At 38.7% G+C, this 21,759-nt stretch overlaps 1 long non-coding RNA gene across 1 annotated transcript in view; it reads left to right on the forward strand.

The window, feature by feature from the left end:
- Positions 1–219: 219 nt before the first annotated feature.
- Positions 220–21,759, forward strand: part of LOC133385116 (uncharacterized) — a 35,012-nt gene continuing 13,472 nt past the window's right edge. The window contains exons 1-2 of the long non-coding RNA XR_009762778.1: positions 220–309; positions 1,895–1,996. This is a non-coding gene — a long non-coding RNA (uncharacterized LOC133385116). The remainder of the gene's footprint in view (positions 310–1,894; positions 1,997–21,759) is intronic.

Consider the following 21,759-nt stretch of genomic DNA (forward strand, 5'->3'; position numbering starts at 1 on the left):
TCCTCCAGACAACAATAATGTGGTAGCACTGGGGAAGCATCATAGAACAACTAATAAAGCAGAATAAATCCACCACTAATGCACTATCATTGTGTCAAGAACATGTTGCAGAATACACCTGCAATAAAACAGTGGTCTAGTGGAGCCCTGAGTAAAAGATTGGGTGTGTTAGTGTGATAGCATTCTTCAAATATTTCTGTATTGTTGCCACAGAGAAAAGGGCAAAGACTTGCTTTCTGCTTGACCAAAGGAGCGTAAGTCATCACAGGAGGATAGATTTCAGCTGAACATTAGAAGAATTACTGAATGGTAAGAACACTTTGACAATGGAACCAATTACCTAGAGGGGTAGTGGGCTCTCCCTTGGTGGAAAGCCTTCAAGCATAGGCTTGACAGCCATCTATTGGGGATGTTCTAGGTCTGGATTTCCTGCATTGACCAGAGGGTTGGAGTAGATGGCTCATAAGGTCCCATTCAAACTTTCAGGAGCCATATAGGATACAGCTTCAATTTGACCTCTTTCCTTTGGTATGGCCACATAAGCCTCTTTGCAGGTCATTGTTGAGGAAGATATCAGACTCTGGCAATTTCTGGCAAAGCTACTGTTTGCAAAAGTCCAGTGCACACATATCACTGGGGCAAATTGCCCAAGAATGTAGAAGAAAAACCGTCTGACAATTAACAGTACATTTTACAGTGTGTGCCAAACTCAAATAGGCAACATGATTGTAATGGCCTTTTTAACCTTCAAACTTTTATCTTACCTGTGCCAAGTTGCTCAGGGTTTAAAATAACTCTCCTATAATACAATATGTAGAAAACTCTGGGTTGTCTTAGAAAACAGCCATGGCTCCACAAATAAATAAATAAATCCAGGAAGCCACAAAGTAAACTCTTCTGAGCATTTGTGCTCCTGACCCTTCCTTTTCTAAAACCACATAGAGACATGTACAGTCCTTGTACACTCACCTAGAAACATGTACAGTGTTATCTAGACAATCACAGATCTAGCTAGCAGCAGTTTCAGCCCATAACCTAAATGCATGTTAGCCCATTCTCAAGAATGGATGCAATATTTCGACTACAAAAAATAATTTCTGGTAAAATAATAAAAATCATCATCATTATTATTTATTCATCACCTTTTACCACAAAGGTCTCAAGGTGACGTACTACAATACAAAGAAGTAAAATATGAAAATTACGTACCCTAAAATGAAAAAAGTAATCATACACTAATTCCAGACATCTAAAAGCCTCTTGTTCCTCGAGGACATCGGTATGATCATCATTAAAATAATGAACTAACAAAAGCCATCAAAGAGCAAGAGAGAAAATTAACAAGTGCCAAGGAGTAGAGAAAAGTGTTGGCCTAGTGACAGAAATATGGTAATGCCACTCCTTTTCTCTTGTCTAAGTGTTTGTTTGAAGCATTTTTATCCCACTTCAGTCTAAAATCCCAGATGCCCATGATAAGATAGTCCCTGTCCTCAGGTTTACAATCTAAAAAACTCAACAAAAAGGAAAAAGAATTGGAAAGCAGGAGAAAAACAAACCAACTCAGCCCCCAGTTTCTAGTTAAACTCTGGCACTATTCCTCAGTTAAAAAGAAAGCAATGATGATATAAGATGTGTTATTGAATACTAGTTTAAAGCTGTACTAGGTTAGACTAGGCCTAGATTATAAAGATTATTAGAAAGACTCGTAACAAGAAAACAAATTATTATACTTGTTTAGAGTGAAATTTATTGAATCCGTATTGTTTAGAGTGAAATTTATTGATTTCCACACACACACACTTTTAACAACTTGCTTTGCAAAAGCTGCCTGTTGTGTTAGAAACAAATTATAGCTCCTGATTTCAGCTAGTAACTCCAAACATTCACTTGGCAGGCTCTCTTCTGCAAATAACGACCTCGCTTTGACAATGACAACATGGGACTGTCAGAATAATTTCCATTGTGCTTTGGTACTGATTCAGCTCTCCAAAAGAAGGTAATTAATTTACAGGGCACTGTCAATGCTAGTGTCCTGCTGTAACCAGGAAGTATACTGTAACAGCCCAGGAGTTGTTAGGCTGCATTTTTCAGGGCAAAGGAGTCCTTTCATCACTCTGGAATATCCATTAGCTTTTCACAGACTTGACATTTAGGACTTACTCTGCCTTGTGCCAAAACACCTAACTAATAGCTTTGAAGTGAATGGCAGTAGCTGCTTTTGGATTTTAGTGTCCTGCATACTTTGGTGTCATCTGTACCCTCAGCCACCTCATTCTAAGTTCTAGAATAGTTCACTGTGGGCTAACCATTTCTCTCTCCCTCTGTTGTAAACATTGTTCTGTATTTCCTGGTTTTTAACAAATCCCCAGTACATAAATGGACCCCCCACCCCACACATCATAATCCATGGTACTGTTTCTTTAGAAGCCTTTGAGGGATGTGAGCTCTCTGAAACACCAAAACACTGTTTATGATCTTTTCACTCAGTGTGGTATGCTCATCTAACTTTTTTTGCAATTCTCTCTTTAATGTTGTTTTCATACAATTTTCCCTTGACAGGAGTTAATCTGACATGCCCATATAGCTTCCCCCAGGCTATTTCTTACTGATATTAGGACGACAACCTTCTAGTCACCCTGTATGGAAGCTCATTTTAATACTAAGCATATTTCTGTTAATAGTTGTATATGGCTTCTTCACAAACTCTTCAGCAGATACCTTCAGATCCTAGTGATTTACTACTTTTTAATTTTGCCAGTTAGATGTTCATTCAAAGTAATTGTTTTGTTCCCTGTTTTTAGAGAGAATGTGACAAATTGACTTGTTTGTTTGATTGATATCCCACTCCATTCCAGAAGCTGTGAGCAGTTTACACAAAATATTTAAAATATTTACATTAAAGAAGAAGAAAATATCGTTCCTCTTGCTGAGATTCTTGCTGGGTGGAAGGGAGCCACCCTTATTCATCTGACTGGTAACTAACTGGGACCAGGCTGTCTTTCACCTCACATCTGGAGGCATAGGGCAACTCTCTATTGCATCATACCTCTTTTTAAAAAAAATTTTTTTTTATTAGATTAAATTTCTATCCTGCTCCTCTTTAGCTGGTGTTCTTGCTGAAAGAGAGAGCAGGGAACATCTACCAACAGAATTTATTCTTCCATCCAGTTGCTGGGGATAAAGTATTCTTCCCGTTATCTCCATAGCTGTAGGACATTCTTCTGCCACAAGGGCCAGTTATACATACAAGCTCCATTTATTTGCTTCACAATGTCATGTATGCAGATATATTACCAAATGAAGAATGGTTAGTATGAACTAGGGCCAGCCCTGCCATTAGGCAGAGTGAGATGGGGTGGCTCAAACAGCTGTGTTTGGGTGTCATTAAAGGGCAGCAAATTGTTGTTTAATTGATTATTGCTGTATTTTTATTCAGAGGGAAGGGAAGATGGATGTGTGGGTTTCTCTGCTCAGGTGCCCAAATAACCTGGCTGGCCTTGAATACTATGCACCTTGACTTGGGCTGCTCTACCTCAAGTAGCAAAATGTCTTGGACCAGCCCTGGTGTGAACTGGGTACTCAGAGACAGGGCCAGCATGAAAGGGCAGCCAGGTTGGGCCCTGGCTGAGGGCCCGCAGCCCACAGGGCCCCCTGAAGGGCTCCTCATTAGGGTGGGGGAGTAGTGCTTCTCTTCCGCGATTGCTGTGGAATGCAGGAAGGGAACTGCCTGCCTGCCTGCTTACTCGCCAGCCTGTCCTAGCCCGCTTGCTCGCCCTCCTGCCCCCACTGCCCACCTGCCCGCTTGCCCGCTCGCTTGATCACTTGCCTGCTTGCCCGCTCGCTTGATCACTTGCCTGCTTGCCCGCTCGCTTGATCACTTGCCTGCTTGCCCACTTGCTCGCCCTCCTGTCCAGCCGCTCGCTCACTCGCTCCCCTCCCTCCCACTCCCCCATCTGCTTGCTTGCCCTCCCACCTCCTCCCACCCGTTCACCTGCCTGCCCCCCACTCACCCCCGCTTGCCTACCCACTCATCCCCACTCAACCCCACCCACTTCCCCCCTGCTCTCTCTCTGTCCCTCCCGCCCCCCTGCTCGCTCGCTCCTCGCCTGTCTTCCCCCCTGCGCCCACCAGCTCGGTAGGTAGGTGGGTAGTTAGATAGGTGGGGCCTGCCTGCGTGTGGGTGCCAGGGCCCAGGGCAGACTGGTGCCAAACGGCCCTGGCATGCCTGGCACTGGCCCTGCTCAGAGACACACTGGTGTGAACAGGGTGGTACTCAGAGACACCCATTCCCAAGATTGCAGAAAATTGAAAGCATGCAGCTACAGTTGCAGAGTGGGTTGCTGCTGTCCACTAGCAGACAGCATGGTGGGGCAGTGGTGTTTACTTGACATTCCTACAAATGAGTCACTGCTGCTTACTATGGTATAAATGAACCAGCAGGAGTGCAGGATTGCCTCTGCTGGTGTGTTTGCATAACACCAACCTCCCTGCCACTTCACCCCTCTCTCACCTGGTAAGCAGCAGCAATGCAGCTGTCAGTAGGTCAAGTAAGTGCCCTGGTCTCACCATGCCATCTACTATTGCCACTGCCTCGGTCCATCACCTGTGTCATGCATATGTTATATCTGTATTCATAGAGTAGCAGACATGATCACATAATGTGGGCCAGTCCTCAGGGAAATCTAACATAACAAAGACTAAAGGAACAGGAATTATTTTCTTGTTGCTGATCTTTAATTTTCAGTTAAAATTCAGTTAAAATTCTTCAGGGCCAGAATCTCTTCTCATTCATCCCAGAATGCAGGACATGGAATAATGAGCTCAAGTTATAGGGAGCCAGATTTTGACTGAACGTCAGAAAAAACTTCCTAACTGTTAGAGCAGTATGACAATGGAACCGATTACCTAAGGAGGTGGTGGGCTCTCCGACACTGGAGACATTCATACCTGTTGGATATACTTTAACTTGGATTGCTGGACTGAGCAGGGGGTTGGACTCGATGGCCTTATAGGCCCCTTCCGATTCTACTATTCTATGATTCTGTGAAATAGTTTTCAAAAAGACACACATTTAAACTCGAGAAGTAAATAATAAAACCACTAATTTCTTTAAATTAGAGTGTGGCTAAATTATCAGGAATGAAACACAACATTCTAATATATATATATATTCTCAACAGCAGATAAAAACAGTGGGCATTATTCAACTAACTTTTTGCTAGAGTTAGTGCTAACACAACCGGGTTGTTCACCACCACCCCTGCATACACCCCACACTGGCCCTGAATCTGTTCTGGAGGGTTGGGGGGAAACTCAGAACAGATTTAGGGAGGTCATGGGGGGAGAAGTGGGGAAGATCAGTCCATTGCACAAGGAGAAATCCTTGCACTGATGGAATGACTGCCTTAGTGCTACGCTGAATACTGCCCATAGGCAGCAGATTAAAAGCATAAAAGCATAAAATCATACGGCAAAAACATCACGTTCAAAATACCATCAGCAGAAGAAAACCAAATATAAATGCCATTTAAAAGTAGTTTGGAGTAATAATGATAATATTAATAATGATAAATGTCTTCAGTATAGCGAATCTATTGTTGACTTCCAGTTAATTTCAGTTATTGTGCACATTTTGTTGCAGTTGAAAAATTCAGTCATTGGGAGGGGAAACCCCTATTTAAATTATCTCATAATTTCTTAAAATCTATATTTCTTAACATTTAATGGACATTATCTTAATGAAATTAGAGAAAATTAGAAGATGAATGGAGGAATTTTGAATATTTAAGTAAGCTTTCTGAATGGGAACATATCTCCTTGATCAAAAGCATCTGTTTTCCAGATGCGATGATTTACAATGCTGTCTCTGGTCACTCCAGACTTTTTATTGCTGCTGCAATAATTCATACTAGTGGCCAGATATGCATCTATCACATTCAGCTGACCGTTCCTGTAAAATGAAAATCAAACCAATGGGAGCAGAGGTATAAATACTTTAATGTAGTCTCTTGAGACGCTTTTCATCTTCCTTGACACTACGCTCTCAAAATAGGAGATCACCTTCATAAACCAAAGTGTCAGTAGCAGTTGCAGCAGTAGCATGAAACTTTAAAAAGATACATTTAAATTATTACATAGATTAGATTGTTTTTAAAAAGGTTATGCAGTACCTGGGATTACACAGGATCAGAGTGTAAAAATGGCCCATCAGCAGGATCCTGTTGTAAAATTGTTTATTATATGTATATCCTACTCTTCCCCCAAAGAACTCGACATACATAAAGTTATCCTTGTGAGGTAGGCTAGGTTGAGAGTTAGTGACTTGGCAAAGTTTAACATAGTCCCCATCTGCTAAACTACACAGGCTTTCAAAAAAATTAGGCAAATTGTTCTTTGGATTGCATTACTTTGGATGGCATTATTGCATATGCAATAGTATTTGGTACTAAACAAATGTCAGGCAAATCTAATACTAAGCATGCTTATTAATTTAGCACTGGTTAGGCTACAGCTGAAATCCCATGTCACATTTTTATTACCATTTATTAAAAGAAGGATTCAAACAAATTGTTTGATGTTCATAAGGGCACATTATAAGTAATAATTATCTAAATTTATATATTTATAATATAAATATAATTATCTATATATTTAAAATCTATGTGCATGCACTGCAGAAACAATACAATATACAGCTGGGGCTTTATTTCCTGTTTTTGCTACAGCACCCTGAAGAGATTGCACATATTTTAGTTTTAAAAGCAGTTTGTCTTTCCAGCAACAACATGAAAATTAAATGTGTGACCTCCTTCTCCCAGTATGTGCACATGACATCTTTGGATCATGGGCCAAGTGATATAATTAAAATGTTATTTAAAAGTTATTAAAAAGAAAAAGGAGAACAGATGCTCACCGGAGCCACTGGGGAGATCACTGGCTTCTATAGTGTGCCTGTAAACATGGCATGGAAGTGTGTGGAAAATATGTGCAATGGCTCATACATTCGCTTTCTGTACTATTGGGATCTCAGGGAAAGGGGAACATGTATAATTTGTGGCTTCCATTGTATCTCATTATGCTGTCCAGCAGAGCTTTTCTGGATAGTAAGGGACCTTCCATACTCTGGTTCAAAGGAGGCACTGGAGCCTACAGCAGCATGCTGTGGCTTGCTTGCAAAGCACTTTGGGGATGAAATCGCTTGCAGCCACTGTGATCTTTACTCTGGTATTATAGCAAATTAATTTCAAGAGGCATCCAGAGTACTGCGCTGGACAACTTTCAGTTAGCATGGCTCAAAGATGTGGACAAGGTCCTGTTACGACACATGCTCTTGGGAACCTGAGTGTGTGAACTTGCTACCCACATGTCCCATGAAACACACCTCCTTGAGAGGAGGGGGATCTTTTGCTAGGGATAAAACAAGCAGTTTGCCCTGAAGTGTGCCTAAATGGTGCATGTATGACCCAAGAAATTGAGGTCCAAACCAGACTAAAGCAAAGCTTTCTTTTATTGAGAGAAAAGAGCAGAATAGTATTACAAAATTTCTGGGTGCGTGGCAGCATTAATCATTAATATCCTAACCCATTCATGACTTTAAGCTAAAGAGATTAAAGGATCCTATTATTATAAAGAGTGACAGGTAGGAGAGATTACCTATCCTAGGCCCAGGAGTGGGCAGCTGAATACAGCTGAAGCGACATGGAAGAGCTCTGAACCAAAATCAGGAAGGAATCTGTTTGCCTCAAAGCTTGGGCCGAGGCTCCAAATCACTTCCTGATTCTGTCCCTGCAGTCCTGCTTGGACAGCATTGTTACACGTGGTGGAATTCCTTCTGTAAACCACTTTGAGGGTTTTTTTTTTTACAATAAAGTGGTATATAAATGTTGTAAATAAAATAAGTAAATAAATGTTGGCGTCACTGTGGCCCTTGGGTCTCTTTCCTCTTTTAGGAACAAAGGAACCTGTCTTATACCAACACAGGCCATTTGGTACCATCTCGCTCAGTCCTGATGACATGGACTAGCATTTGCTCTCCAGCATTCCAGGCAATAGTCTTTTCCAGGGATTGAATTTTGGGTCTTTGCATTCAAAGCATATGCTGTACCACTGAGCTACAGCCCTTCCCCTGTTTAAAAAAAAGTATCTTTTTAAATGGTTCTTTTCAATTCACTAATGAATGCACAGCATACCTAGGGCAGATCCACACCATTCATTGAAGGCACATTCAACACACATTTGAAGCACATGAATCCTCCACAGAATCATGGGAACTGTAATTTGTTAAGGGTGATGGGAACTATAACTGTGAGGGGGAAACTACACTTCCCAAAATTCTTTGAGGGAAGTCCTGCACTTTATGTTTGGTCTTTTTGTTTTTAAAAACCAGTGAAAAATTAGGAACATTATGTAGTCCTATTTTCTAGCAGAAGTATTTAGTAACGACAGCAGATTTTGTGAATCTAGCTTCTGCCTCTTTTGTTTTGCTATGTAGGCAAAAGCAATGCTTCCAAACACTCTGATATGTGCCAGGTTTGGAATTCTGCCATGCCACAATTGGAAGTGTGTGTTTGTGGTGCCCTTGGTTGGCAATCTGTTCTGGATATACGTTGCAACCATGATCACATCACCCCACAGTCTGCTGGGCAGATTCGTGTCATCAAGCATGCATTTTGTCATTTCCAGAAGAGATCCAAGTCTCCTTTCAGAAATCCTATTCTGTTCCAGAGTATGACTGACAGTCTTCCTGTGCAAAATGCCTTGTTCCTCCAGGAAACTTTGCATTTGGTGCAATATAAACTTACCGCTATTGTCAGTTTGTGGAGTTTTTGGTTTCCTATCAAATTTTGTGCTCATCATCAATATGTATTTCTTTAGCATCTCATGTGTTTGACTCTTCTCCTTTAATAAATAAGTCACACAGTACCTTGAAAAATCATCCACCAAACTTAGAACATACCTATTCTTTCCAAGTGAGGGTACATTAAATGGTTCGCAGAGGTCACTGTGTATGAGATCTTGCACCTTGGTGCTTCTCTTTTCAGTTCTTGGGGGAAATGAGGGCCTAGCACCCTTTTCCTCAATGAAGGTTATGCACCTGTTTGTTTTATCACGGTATTCTTGGTTTACCTTGATACCTGTTGCAAGGTTCTGCTTTTGTAGTTGTAGGATCGCCTTTGGATTGCGATGTCCCAGTCGCCGGTGCCACAAGTCCAAGCTGGTCTCATCCTTATGCACTATGGCTGCATTTGCTTGCTCAGCTGAAAGACTTAGTTCATAAACACCATGATTTTCTTTTTCTTTTTTTTCAATTAATTTTTATTCTAATTTTCAAAACCAAAATAATACAAAAAGAAAACAACACAAATCAATAACTAATACAATACAAAAAAAAATACATATATCTAAAAATATTGACTTCCGATTTGTCATAGTTCAGCTATAAATCTATAATATATAACAAACCTATCTCTTAATAGATTATAAAATCACCTTCCTCCAGCGGTTATCTTAGTTGGTTTCAAATCTCATTAACATCATATCATTTTAATATTCCACAAAAAGTCAAAGAGAAGTTTCCAATCCTTGAGATATATATCAATCAATTTTTTTTCTAAATAAACATGCCAATTAATCCAGCTCATCAAATCTACTAAATCCAGTAATTTCAAAACACTATAATTCAACTATAAATCTATAATATGTAACAGACCTATCTCTTAATAGATTATAAAATCACCTTCCTCCAACAGTTATCTTAGTTGGTTTCAAATCTCATTAACATCATATCATTTTAATCTTCCACAAAAAGTCAAAGAGAAGTTTCCAATCCTTGAGATATATGTCAATCGATTTTTTTTAAAAAATAAACATGCCAATTAATCCAACTCATCAAATCTACTAAGTCCAGTGATTTTAAATCGCTCTTCTGTCATTATCCATATTGGGTCCATCTTCCATCTTTACGCACCCAAAAATCTTGCTGTCATAGTCATATAATAAAAGTCTGATAGGAATTTCCTCCATCACGGATATTTTCTTACCATCAAATCCAAACGTATCACTGAAGTATTGTTGCAAAGCCGCATCTCTGTTCCTCTTTTCCACGTGATACACTAGTACATCTCTTGAAGGTTTTTCCATTGACACAAAACAGGGATTAATTCTGTTAATTTTCTCCATTTCAAGTTCCATCAGATCCTTCCAGTCCAAGAATTTTTTTGAACCGATAATATCTTTATCTCCAATCTCTTCAATTCCTTCAGGGACAGCGCTGAATTCCAAACTGTAATATTTGTCTCCAGGATCCATCACAGCCAGGAAAACCAAATCTTTTTTCATGTCCATAATTAAGCCAATCTCCATAGTTTGAACCTTGCCTTTAATTTCTCTTTCATCTTTTTTTTGTTTTCCAGATCTATCTTTATTCTCCTTTCTCATAGAATCCTGAGTTTCTTTCAGCTCCTGTCTCATTTCGTAAAATTCAATTCTCCACGCTTGTCTATTATTTCTCAGTTCTTGTTTTATTGAGTTAATCCCATTCATTATTTTCTGAAACATGTCTAGAGATAAAGTCCCTTCTTGTACATCCATGGTCTTCTTAATTGTCATTCTTAAAGCCAAAGGAACAAAACTCCTTCAATTTTCAATGTCCCAAACAAAGAGCAGCTTATTTCTTTAACCAGTTACAAAGGAGTTAATTTTTCCAACAAACTAACGTCACACGCTAGACAGCCCTTATCTCTTATCTGCCTGAAAGTGTAAGAACAGCTTTAGTTCACAGCGTCGAAATAGCTAGTAGCAGAGAGAATGAGCAGATTCGTCAAAAAAAAAAAGTAGATCAAAAAGTAGTCCCAGCCATAGATCAAAAAGATTTCTTATCTCCTCCAATCAGAAATCTCTCGCCCGTTGTAATCTTTAGAATGCCATTTTCCATGTCAGCTTTTTGCAATAAAAAAAAAAGATAAGCTATTTATATTTTCTTCCCCCCTAGCTCCGCGAACAAAAAAAGGAAAGTCTTACCTCACCTAGGTTATCTCAATTGCTGTTACTTTGACAAATCTCTTTAGCTGTATAGATAAGAAAATGATGAATGTAGACAGGAGGATGTTTGCCTGTTAATCCGTATAAAAAAAAACGGGTCACTTATCCAGCTGAGTTAGCATAAAAATCCTCGCTCTGTCTGAGCTGCTGGAAGACAGACAATTCTGACGAATTCCAGACTCCAACAATCAAAACAAAGCTATGTGGGGAATCTCACGTTTCTTCTTTAACCGGAAGAAATTATTCCCAGTCAGAAAAGAGCCTTCTGACTGAATTTAAACTGGATGAGTTTCATCCAAGACGGGAGCCCGTCTCAGAGGCTGCACAGGCGTAGGGATCCTCCTGGGAAGTCATAAACACCATGATTTTCAAAAGCTTGTGCAAACAAAGTATTATCTTTAGTTACTGTACCCTTTACATCCTGGAAATGTATTGCAAATCCTTTCTTATATAATGCAGAAACACTTAGCATGTTGCAACTCAATTCAGGTACAAATAAAACATGATCTGCTACATTTTCTATGGTTTCATGAGGCAGCTTGCACTTTAGAGCAACACTGCCAGTCCGATGAATATTCATATATTGACCATTGGCAGTCCGAATTCTTCCTTTAGTATCTGTTTATTTCATCAAATAAAGCATCATTATAAGAACTATGGTTTGTACATCCACTGTCTAAAATCCAATTGTTTGATTTTTGCTTACAGTTATTTGCCATAAGACCTTTATGCAAAAAAAAGGAAATTGCTTTCTTTGGATTCCTCTCTCTGAGGTCCCTGCATATGCTTAGGTAAAGCATGCTGTTGCTTTCTTTGTTCCCTTTGTTTGAAACTTGGAGAGTTACCATTGGTTGGGGAACTCTTGGGTGAGTCACAGTCCCTAGCCAGGTGATCATGCCTCCCACATGAAAAAAAGCAATGTGATTGGTTCTTGGGATGGGCTTTCCCCTTCCCTTTATCCTTCCTGCTAGCCAGGTAATTTGAGCCACTGTCTTTAGGGTCATTCTAAACAATGCACTCCTCTCTTAGCTTTGCAAGGGCTTGTTCAAATTAAATCTCATGGTTGTGGTTTAAAAGAGAAACATATGGTTCAAATCTCTCTCCCAACATGCCCATAAGGAAATCCAACTTCTTTTTTTTTTTTTTTTTCAATAATTTTTATTCAAATTTTCATAAAACATACAAGACGAAATCATAAAACATTCAAAGACAAAAAACAAAATCAAAAATAGTTAAACAAAAAAGAAAAAAAAAGAAAAAAAAAACAAAAATAAAAAATAAAGAGTAAAATATTGACTTCCCATTTGTCAAAGATCAAATCAGTTATAAGTCTATAATATATAACAATCCTGTCTCTTAAGTCATATTATAAAATCACTTTCCTCCAGTAGTTATCTTACTTAATCATCAAATCTCATAAACATTACTTTATTCTTTCCACAAAAAGTCAAAGAGAGGTTTCAATTCTTTAAGAAATATATCTATCAATTTTTTTTCCAGATAAGCATATCGATTAATCCATCTCATTACTAATTATGATAATCTTATTGTCATAACCATAGTCAAAATAAACATTTCAATTAATCCATCACATCAGAATCTGTTAGGTTCAGTAATTTCAGTAGCCATTGTTCTATTATCCCTATTAGTTCCATTTTCCATCTTCCATCTTCAGTAGTCTTGTTAAGTCCAGTAATTTCAGTATCCAATCTTCCATTATCAGTATTCCATAATAATCTTGCTGTCAAAACCATAGTCATATAGTAAGAGTCTGATGGGAATTACCTCTATCCCAAATATTTTCTTGCCATCCATTCTGAATAGGTTGCTGAAATACTGCTGTAAAATCATATCTCTGTTCTTTTTTTCAAAATACACTGGGTCATCTCTTGAAAGTTTTTCCATTGTCACATGGCTGCAGTTAATTCCATAGATTTTCTCTATATTGGGCTCCATCACATCAATCCAGTCCAGAAGATTATCCATGCCGTTGATAACTTTATCTCTAGAATCTTCATTAATTTCTTCAGAGATAACATTGAGTTCCAAACAATAGATTTTATTTCTAAAGTCCATAGACTCCAAATCTTGTTCCTGTTCCACGTTTGTTCCAATCTCCGGGATCTCCTCTCTCACAGGGACCCCTGTTCCAGTCTCCAGGGTCTCCTCTCTCACAGGGACCCCTGTTCCAGTCTCCAGGGTCTCCTCTCTCACAAGGACCCCTATGTCTTTAATCTCCTGTGTCTCCAAACAATAGATTTTGTTTCTAAAGTCCATAGACTCCAAATCTTTTTCCTGTTCCACGTTTGTTCCAATCTCCGGGGTCTCCTCTCTCACAGGGACCCCTTCCAGGGTCACCTCTCTCACAGGGACCCCTATATCTTTAATCTCCTGCTTCATTTTACTCAATTCAATTTTCAGCTCCTTACAACCCTGTCGCAGGTTTTGTTTCGTTATCTCAATCTCATCCATTATTTTCTGAAACATAGTTATTTCCAGATTCTCAGCCACTTTCTTAATTGCCATTTTAAAAGAAAAATATAGGAAAACCACTTCTTATTTCAGCAACAATTGGGTTAATACTCCAAACTTGGTGACATCACAGTATAAACAGAGCAGACAGCCTTATCTCTCCATGCTTAAGTAAACAAAATGCAGTTCCCAGGATCGAAACAATTAATGGCGGTCGTCAGGAAACAGATTCGTCAAAATAAAATAGACCAAAAAGAGAGTAGTCTCAGACAATATAATATTCTTCAAAATAAAAATCTGGAATAGAAATCCCTCTTCTGTGTATATCTTTAGAATGCAAATCCAGGACAGCTTTTTGCAACAAAAACAGAGATAAGCTATTAATTAGTGAGTAGCAGAGAGAAGTTATGGCTCCCCAGTGAGATGTCAAAAACCGATCAATCTGGCAAATCTCTTTTAAACAGCAACAATTTAAGTCAAGTAAAAGAAAAATATAGAAAGAAGGGTGCTTGCCTGTTAGTGCGTTCTCTCTTAGAAGATAAGATGAACGTTCGCTTTATCAGATAGAGCTTGTTGTTGAAAATCCGTCCCACCTTCGTCGGCTGGACCTCGTCCCATAAATTAATGAGATCTGGTCGTCCCAACAAAAATAGGCTTTGAGGTTAATCTCTTCGTTTCTCCCTACCCGGGAGAAGTTTAATCAGTCAAAAAAAAAAAAAATCTGACTGATATATCTGAATAAGCTTCTTTTGAGGCAGGAGCCCGTCTCAAAAGCAGGCACAGGCTAAGTCACCCTTCCCGGAAGTCAAGGAAATCCAACTTCTGTTGGTCATTAAACTCAAGTCCAGTTAGCTCTAACTTGCTGAATATATTTATCAAAGAAGTGATATGCTCTTCACAGTATTTCTTTGTCTCTAGTCTGAGCTTCATCATTTCTTGAATCAACATTTTCTGAGTTCTAAAACTTGTAAAGCCAAATGCTGTTTGGAGTCTATCCAGCATTTCCTCGGCTGTGTTACATTCTGTAAGATGGACCAGCTGATCGTCCTTAAGGGAATCAAAAATAATAGTTTTTGCAATTGCATCTTTGTCTTCCCAATCTCTTATTTCTTGGGGATCTTCCTCTGGTCTAGGCTTCTCAATACAGGAAAGTGCCTTTTCTGCACCCAGAGTAATTTTCATCCTGCTTTTCTATTGTTCAAAGTTAACAGCATATTATTCTGGCATCCTTCTGGCCAAAAATCTTTTGTCATGCTGATACATCTTTGTTGCTGGTCTGAGAAGTGCTTTGGTTTACAAAAACAACTCAGAGAAGACACAGCAGCAAAAAAATCTCTCTTTAAAACTAATGCCTGGTATAGGGCAAAGGGGGAAACAAAATACGCCAAAGATACTCAAATTAAAACCCCAAAAATCTAGTTTAATTCTCAACTTATTCCTGGGCTAACATAACCTGTTTGGTTTTTTGTTTTTAAAACACCAGTGAAAAATTAGGAACATAATGTAGTCCTATTTTCTAACAGAAGTATTTAGTAACAACAGCAGATTTTGAGAATCAACCAGCCCACCTTTCCCTCAGGCACAAATAATAACAGATACAGTCTTCTTAGGTAAAGAAAAAGATAAATAATGTTTACTCATGACCTTCATATGTTTAGAAAACATATGCTCTAGCTTAGATGAAAAAATAGCAGTCTTAGTCCATTTAGTCTTTGGTGATGATGCTCATGGAAGAGCATCTGGCATGCAGCCTCTGCTAAAGGATAATGGAGAATATGCAGGAATCTTAATCCCCTCAGAAAGGAAGAGAAAGCCAGGTAACCCCACCCTTTAGGAAGTTACATCACTGTAAATAGATACATAGAGATATTCCCCAAATATTAGTTAGAAGGAATATCTCCCTTTTTACAGGGGAAACATGCAAGTTTGCTTATTGCAGCACTTTAAATGTGAGTGGGATGCGATTTAAATGTATTGTGTGGATAGACTTCATAAACTTTGCCTGCATGTAATTTTTTCTAATTAATTTTTTAAAATGGAAATGAGCTATAATGTATACTGGGTGACCATCCAGGGCCGGTTCTAAAGGGCAGCCAGGTGGGGCACTGGCCTGTCGGCCCCTGAAGCTACAGGGGCCCCCTCAGCCGCCCCTCTGCTCCCCTTCTGCGATCCGTGGCCCCCCCACGCCCCCACCTATCTGTCTGCTGTCTTTTACCATTGCCCTTAACGAAGATGGCGGCCGCGGTTTCCCTAAGGGGATGATGCCTCTGCCACCATCTTTGTTGATGGCACGCATGCGTCCTACGCGCATGCAACTCTGCCATCAACTAAGATGGCAGCAGGGGCTTCAGTACCTTAGGGAAACCATGGCCGCCATCTTCGTTAAGGGCAATGGTAAAAGACAGCAGACAGGTAGGTGGGGGGCTGCGTGTGTGTGTGCGTGCGCACACACACACACACACATGCCGGGGCCCAGGGCAAGCTGATGCCCAAGGGCCCCGGCATTCCTGGAGCCGACCCTGTGACCATCTCTCAGCCTAATCTTCCCCTCAGGATGAAAACAACAGAGGAGAACCATGGCCACCCCAAGGAAGAAAGACATACTTAAAATGTAGAGGAAACAATGTACAGTCATTGTGTGAAATCAGTTACTTATTGGGACATAGTAAGAAGAAATATTTATATAAGCATGACTATCAAAGATGTTTATTATTTACACAAGCTATAAAGATATTTATAGTGCAACCCTATGCATGCTTACTTAGAAGCAAGTCCCAATGTATTCAATGGGTCTTCCTCAAACAGGGAAGCGTGCACAGAACTGCAACCTCACCCAACACAAAATTCAGAATCATGCCACTTTAATATGTTTTGCAACTGTTTTATACTTATTTTTATGGTTATTGGATTTTAAAGGGATTTATTTCTTGTTGTGAGCTGCCTTGGTTTCCAGTCATCAACCCTACCTCACAGAGATGTTGGAAAGACACCATACACACACACACATACACAAACACTGGAGATGTAAAATACATACACCCTATATAATAGTTTATTGTAAAAATGAGCATGTTTCCTACGTAATAAAAGCAGTGACTAAAGAAGACTAAAGGAATGACAACAGAAGATTTATGTAACTTCAAAGTTGATAATGAGGACATTGAACTTGTCAAGGATTATCAATACCTTGGCATGGTCATTAACCAAAGTGGAGACAATAATCAAGAAATCAGAAGAAGGCTAGGACTGGGGAGGGTAGCTATGAGAGAACTAGAAAAGGTCCTCAAATGCAAATGTGTATCACTGAACACCAAAGTCAGGATCATTCAGACCATGGTCTTCTCGATCTCTATGTATGGCTGTGAAAGATGGACAGTGAAAAATGTAGATAAGAGAAAAATCAATTCATTTGGAATGTGGTGTTGGAGGAGAGCTTTGCAGATGCCATGGACCGCAAAAAAGACAAATAATAAAAATAAATAAATAAATAAATAATTGGGTGTTAGAACAAATTAAACCAGAACTATCACTAGAAGCTAAAATGAGGTTATCATACTTTGGGCACATCATGAAATGACATGATCCACTAGAAAAGACCATAATGCTGGGAAAAACAGAAGGGAGTAGAAAAAGAGGAAGACCAAACAAGAGATGGATTGATTCCATAAAGGAAGTCACAGATCTGAACTTACAAGATCTGAACAGAGTGGTTACAAAAGATGCTCTTGGAGGTCGCTGATTCATAGGGTCGCCATAATTTGTAACTGACTTGAAAGCACATAACACACACACACAAGCAGTGACAGCTAAGTAAGCCCTGCCTAATTGCTTTAAAAATAGGATTGGAGAGGGAGAGAAAGATTTACAACACAAACACAATTCTTTGTTATATTAATTCAAAAGTCCCATTAAAATGCTCCCAGGCATTTTAATCTTTTAATTTTCTTAATCTTTCTACTTTTAACATGTATCCTTCTTAATTTGTGTTGTATTTCATTTTTGTTGTGCTTTCTGTTGTTTGTTTGTACATGTTTTTTTTTTTTTTTACTATGATATATTGTATTTTATCTTGTTTGTTCACCGCCCTGAGAGCTATTCTGCTAAGGGCGGTATATAAATTGAAATAATAAATAAATAAATAAAAATTTACAGCACAAATCCTAACCATGTCTACTCAAAAGTAAGTCCTACTGAATTCAGTGGGATTTATTCCTGGTATCTGGGATTAGCATTGCAGCTTTACTCCCAGAAAAGTGAATATAGCAAATAGCAAAAGCTTCATATTGGGAACACTGCCCTCTTCAACAGCCCAGGAAAATGTAAACTTGTTTGACCCCTCATAATTAGAAAAGCATAACACATTGTATTGGCATTAAAGTGTCCTGCACACAAGAGAGAGAAACTTTTGCTATTGATGAAAGCTATAAACTAACCAAGATTGTCAGACAAATAGGAACAAACAATTTCCTGGCCTTGGAATGGTCCTTCAAATCTCTTGTCAGTCACAACCCCAAAACTGAAAGGGAGAGGTTAGAGCAGCCAGCTATGAGCTAATTTAATAGAAGTTGAGGGGGGGAGCTGCTGATGTTTTGGTGTATATCACTTGAACCAGACTACCTAGAAACTTATTTTTTAAAAAACATGAAAGCTGAAAGTCCGGAGATTAAGGTGATTTACCTGGAAACTTGGAGAGGACCTCCAAAATCTGGAGTCTCCAGGTAAAAACCAGAGACCTGGTAACCCTGCATAGAGGGGATGGCCACCTCGGCCAGGGAAGCCATTAATGTCTCCATGTGAGGGGGGTGGTCCCTGTTTGCCTAAATAAACTTCCTAAGAAACCTTATTTGGAGACAGAAAATCTAAACAACTTTTGGCTGTTTGCTAATGTCCCCTTCTTGTGTAAGGTTCTTGAGTGTGTGGTTGTGGGTCAGATCAGACTCTCTTGGATGAAACTGATTTTCAAGATCCATTTCAGTCAGGTTTTAGTCCCAGTTTTGGCATGGAAACTACCTTGGTCACCCTTTATAACGAGTAGGGATGGGATTATTATTATTATTATTATTATTATTATTAATTAAATTTTTATACCGCCCCATAGCCGAAGCTCTCTGGGCGGCTCACAACAGGTAAAAACATCTAACATACAATTAAAACCACATCAATTCAAGTTCGTTCTTTGTGTGCTAGCTGCTGCTTGTAACAATCTGTTTTCTTTTCCTCACAAAAAAATTGATATTAATATCGGTTAAAGGAAATATCAGTATTTTGGAAGGAAATATTGATAAATGAAAGGAAATATTGATAAAATTATCATTGTTAATGTTGGTATTTTAGAGGCAGATTTTATTTTAAAAATCAATTTTTGAGAATAGCTGTAGAAAATGGTTACATAAATATCCGCTCCACAATGATAGAGAATAAGCAAATCAATGGAAAATTTGGTACCAAATCCAAACTGAGCAGAATTTTAGCACATTCCTAATGATGACCTTTGTCAGGAGACAGACGGGGAGTATATCCCTGTTAATCTTCCTTGATCTCTGACAGCATTTGATATATTGTAAGAACATAAGAACAGTCTTCTGGATCAGGCCAAAGGCCCATCTAGTCCAGCTTCTTATTCTCACAGTTGTCAACCAGATGGCTTTGGCCACATGGATATGATTTTCCATGGTATTTTTCTGGAGCACCTGTCTGAGTTGGGGGTGGGCTGCACTGCTTTGTGGTGGTTCTGATCCTTCTTGGATACCATCTTCAGTGTCTCTGGAGTGTTGGGTGCTATAGAGTTCAGTTCTATCCCCCATACCATTTAACATTTACATGAAAGCACCGAGTCAGGTAATCCAGAACTTTAGAGTGCATTATCAGCAATATGCTGATGATGCGCAGCTCTATATCTCCTTTATATCTGGAGTCATGGCAGTGGATGTACTAGACAGGCTATAGTAATGGACTGGATAAGAGTTAATAAAGTGATTCTCAGTCCAGATAAGACCCTCAGAAAGGGTGTGAGACAGAGGTGTATTTTATCACCCTACTTGTTTAATCTATATGCAGAACATATCATATGGAAAGCAGGATTGGACCAAGATGAAGGAGATGTGAAAATTGGAGGGAGAAATATCAATAATTTAAGATATTTATTTATTATTTAATTTATATTATTTATTTTATTATTTATTTATCTAATTTGTATCCTGCCCTTCTTCCCAGCAGGAGCAGTATTCTGTCCTTACAGTAGCCTCTTGTCCAGAGTATAGGTTGTGCATCAGGACAATCAGATGCTGTAGTACTCCCATTTCTTTTAAAGCATTCCATAGTTTTTCATGATCTATACAGTCAAAGGTTTTGCTGTAATCTATAAAGCACAGGGTGATTTTCTTCTGAAACTCCTTGGTCCGTTCCATTATCCAACGTAAGTTTGCAATATGATCTCTGGTGCCTCTTCCTTTTCTAAATCCAGCTTGGATGTCTGGCATTTCATTTTTCATTTCATTTCATTTTTCATTTTTAAACCGCCCATAGCGAATAGTTCTCTGGGCGGTGAACAAAACAATATTAAAATACAATATTACAATAAAATTACAATAAAATCAGCAACAAGTTAAACGAAACTATTTCTCGCTCTATATATGGTAAAAGCCTTTGTTGTAGAATATTGAGCATTACTTTACTTGCATGGATATTAAGGCAATAGCTTGATAATTACTGCATTCCCTGGGATCCCCTTTCTTTGGAATTGGGATATATATTGAACTCTTCCAGTCTGTGTGCCATTGTTTAGTTTTCCATATTTGTTGACAGATTTTTGTCAAAGTTTGGACAGATTCAGTCTCAGTAGCAACTCTATTGGTTTGCCATCTGCTCCTGGTGATTTGTTTCTTCCAAATATTTCACCTCCCATTCTAAAATTTCTGGTTCTTCATCATATGGTTTCTCCATGAATGAATCTGTCATGCTGTCATCTCTTTTATAGAGTTCTTCAGTGTATTGCTTCCATCTTCCTTTTATTTTACCTTGGTCAGTCAGTGTGTTCCCCTGTTCATCCCCACCTTTGTTTTAAATTTCCCTTTAATTTCTGTAATCTTTTGGAATAGGGCTCTTGTTCTACCTTTTCTCTTGTCCTCTTCTATTTGTATACAATAACCATTGTAATAGTTCTCTTTGTCCCTATGTACTAGTTGCTGTATTGATGTATTTAGGGTTCTAACCATGTTTCTATCTCCTTTTGTTTTTGCTTTCCTTCTCTCTTTAACCATTTTAAGAGTTTCTTCAGTCATCCATTGAGGTCTTTCTCTCTTTTTAATGAGAGGTATTGTCTTTTTGCATTCTTCCCTGATAATGTCTCTGACTTCACTCCATAGTTCTTCTGGTTCTCTGTCAACTATGTTTAAAGCCTCAGATCTGTTCCTTATTTGATCTTTATATTCTTCTGGGATGTTATTTAAATTGTATTTTGGCATTATGATTGCTTTGTTGTTGTTATTTCGCTTTACTCTGATGTTCGATATTACCAGTTCATGATCTGTATCACAGTCTGCTGCTGGTCTTGTTTTCACAGAAAGTATGGAACTTCTTCATCATCTGCTACCAATTATATAATTGATTTGATTCCTATATTGACCATTTGATGATGTCCACATGTACAGTCATCTTTTTGGTTGCTCAAAAATATGTTTGTGAGAAACAAATTATTGGCTTCACAGAATTTGATGTCTTTCTCCTGCTTCATTTCTATCTCCTATTTTCCCACAATTCCTAGTTCTTTTATGTTCCCTACTTTTGCATTCCAGTCCCACATGATTATCAGCACATCTTTTTTTGATGCATGATCAATTTCTTCCTGTATTTCTGCGTAAAATCTCTCCAATTCCTCTTCTTCTGCATTTTCCGTTGGTGTGTAGAGTTGGATGATGGTTATGTTAATAGGTTTCCTGTTAAATGATATAACTCACTCAGACCTTGCATTATAGCTCTTAATTGTTTTTGCTACATCACTTCTCTCTATTAAAGCAACCCCATTTCTTCTTAATTTCTAATTTCCTGCCTAACATATTTTGTAGTTGCCTGACTGAAAATGTCCCATTCCCCTCCATTTTAATTCACTCACACCAAGTATTGTTAATGGAGAATTTTTATATATCCACAGATGTAAACATAGATATTAGAAGGTATATGTTTTAAAATTACTAGAACTAAAATCCTAGCATTAAATCAGGCCTGTGAGTAAGGCCTTGTTAGCAGGCA

The sequence above is a fragment of the Rhineura floridana genome, chromosome 5, assembly GCF_030035675.1.
Source record: "Rhineura floridana isolate rRhiFlo1 chromosome 5, rRhiFlo1.hap2, whole genome shotgun sequence".
Lineage (NCBI taxonomy): Eukaryota > Metazoa > Chordata > Lepidosauria > Squamata > Rhineuridae > Rhineura > Rhineura floridana.